Below are 2,865 nucleotides of genomic sequence, written 5' to 3' on the forward strand. Positions count from 1 at the left end.
TTCTTCAGTGTAGCGCGCGTGCGGCCCCGGACATCTAAGGGCATCACAGACCTGTTATTGCTCAATCTCGTGTGGCTAAACGCCACTCGTCCCTCTAAGAAGTTGCGCCGGCGCATCGAGGAACCGGCGAACTATTTAATAGGCTAGAGTCTCGTTCGTTATCGGAATTAACCAGACAAATCGCTCCACCAACTAAGAACGGCCATGCACCACCACCCACCGAATCAAGAAAGAGCTATCAATCTGTCAATCCTTACAGTGTCCGGACCGGGTGAGTTTTCCCGTGTTGAGTCAAATTAAGCCGCAGGCTCCACTCCTGGTGGTGCCCTTCCGTCAATTCCTTTAAGTTTCAGCTTTGCAACCATACTTCCCCCGGAACCCAAAACCTTTGGTTTCCCGGAGGCCGCCCGCAGAGTCATCGAAGCAACTCCTGCGGATGGCCAGGTGGCATAGTTTATGGTCAGAACTACGACGGTATCTGATCGTCTTCGCGCCTCTGACTTTCGTTCTTGACTAATGAAAACATTCTTGACAAATGCTTTCGCAGTAGTTCGTCTTGCTGCGATCCAAGAATTTCACCTCTAACGCAGCAATACGAATGCCCCCCGTTTGTCCCTGTTAATCATTACCTCCAATTCCGAAAACCAACAAAATAGAACCGAGGTCCTATTCCATTATTCCATGCACCATTATTCAGGCAGCGAGGCCTGCTTTGAACACTCTAATTTTTTCAAAGTAAACGCGTCGGCCACCCGGGACGCTCAGTGAAGAGCACCCGCGGGAGAGAGCCGACAGACGGTAGGGCAGGAGATACGGGCAGTGAGCCGGCGCGAGCCGGACCGCCCGCCTGCGCCTGAGATCCAACTACGAGCTTTTTAACTGCAACAACCTTTAATATACGCTATTGGAGCTGGAATTACCGCGGCTGCTGGCACCAGACTTGCCCTCCAATAGATCCTCGTTAAAGGGTTTAAAGTGTACTCATTCCAATTACGGGGCCTCGAAAGAGTCCCGTATTGTTATTTTTCGTCACTACCTCCCCGTGCCCGGGAGTGGGTAAGTTGCGCGCCTGCTGCCTTCCTTGGATGTGGTAGCCGTTTCTCATGCTCCCCTCTCCGGAATCGAACCCTGATTCCCCGTTACCCCGTTACAAACATGGTAGGCATATCACGTACCATCGACATTTGATAGGGCAGACATTTGAAAGATGCGTCGCCGGCGCGAGGCCATGCGATCAGCACAAAGTTATCCAGAGTCACCAAATGGGACGACGCAACCCCTTGCGAGGCCGCGCCGATTGGTTTTGAACTAATAAAAGCGCTCTTCCCGATAAAGGTCGGAGCTATCGATTGCATGTATTAGCTCTAGAATTGCCACAGTTATCCAAGTAGGATCGTGTCATCTAAGGAACCTCGACTGATTTAATGAGCCATTCGCGGTTTCACCATGGGACAGTGTGAACTTAGACATGCATGGCTTAATCTTTGAGACAAGCATATGACTACTGGCAGGATCAACCAGATAGCTATCGTTTGCGAGACGTTTTTTCCACAACACATCGCGGGACGGGAGACAACGCTCTAGCGAGAGAACGGATCCCGGCATTCCCGGATTTTTTCACATCGGACCGCTCACATTTCCCCCTTCACCGTAAACACGGCGTCGCCGGGAAATCTCTCGATTTGCATCGAGCCGACTGCGTTTTGCAGACCCGTCGCCCGTTCCGAGGGCTGGGCCAGTGCGAGACTTTTATCGAGCCACCAATACTGCTTGGTTGCGTTAGCACTGCGCGTCGCCGCTGGCTTCACGCTACGGACACGTACTTTTACCTTCACTGGCGCGACCTGCGCGCCGAGCCCGCATTTTACCGGGAAGCTAGTCGGGAGACTGAGCCACGCACGGTCAGATCGGGCACATGTCGCTGGCTGCGAGGGAGCGCGGATCCTAGCGTCACATAGAGGCTTCACCGACACTCACCTCCACAATAGTAGATACAGACCGTTTTAACCGCCGTATTTCTGCCCATACCTCTAGTGTTAAACCGAAAAATCGGGTACATAGTCTCGGGGAGGACCGGGGTGCCGCCCCATGAGGGGAGCCCGCACGGAGGGCGCCGGGGGTGCCGCGACCCGGGGGGCGGCGCGGGGGTGTCGGGGCGCATCTACGGGGCTCACTCGCGCGGGCGCCACACTTCCGGGGGGCGCCCCAGGTGGGGTGCCAACTTTGGCGCCCCCGACTAAGGGGCCGCCCCCACTGCGGTTACACGCTTTACGACCACCCCACCCGCGTTCCCCACCCCAGGGGGCATGCGAATCACCCGCCAGGGGCGTTCTGGGACCGAGGGCGCCGCTCCGGCACAAGGGGGAGCCAAAACGCCCCGAGTTCCCCCGCGGCCACCTCGACACCTGGGCGGGCGGCGAGGGGTGTCCTGCGATCGGGGTGGGGAGCTCTACCAGAATCACCCGCCAAACTTCACCGGGGGCGTCTCCCGGCGCCCCTGCGCTCGGGTGACGAACAGCGCCCCGGGCTATCCCGGGCGCCCTATGGCGTCCACCTTCGATCGGAAGGGTGATCTCGACTCGGGCTGAGGCGGGCCACAACAATCCGCGGTCACATCGGAGCCGTCCAGGCTAACGAGGCCCCGGCTCACGGGTAACCCATGGGGCTGGACCGGGAGTCCGCCGTTAAAGAAGAAAGAAATGTAGTGCAAACCAGAACCAGTTTTTTTTATTTATTTTATAACTCGACTAATAATCGTCACAAAATTATAAACTTGGTACCTACGGATAGCCCTGGGCCCAACCTAATACAGGATGTCCATAACTATGCGCTAATTAAATAATTAATGGGTATTAAGGTCGGTCT

The 2,865-nt window shown here is 55.9% G+C and overlaps 1 non-coding gene across 1 annotated transcript in view; it reads right to left on the bottom strand.

The window, feature by feature from the left end:
* Positions 1–1,524, bottom strand: part of LOC131934416 (small subunit ribosomal RNA) — a 1,852-nt gene extending 328 nt beyond the window's left edge. The window contains exon 1 of the ribosomal RNA XR_009385722.1: positions 1–1,524. This exon is cut by the window's left edge and continues 328 nt beyond it. This is a non-coding gene — a ribosomal RNA (small subunit ribosomal RNA).
* Between the last annotated feature and the right edge of the window lie 1,341 nt (positions 1,525–2,865).

Source organism: Physella acuta, unplaced genomic scaffold (genome assembly GCF_028476545.2).
Source record: "Physella acuta isolate Inbredline_101_S28 unplaced genomic scaffold, ASM2847654v3 ptg002820l, whole genome shotgun sequence".
NCBI lineage: Eukaryota > Metazoa > Mollusca > Gastropoda > Physidae > Physella > Physella acuta.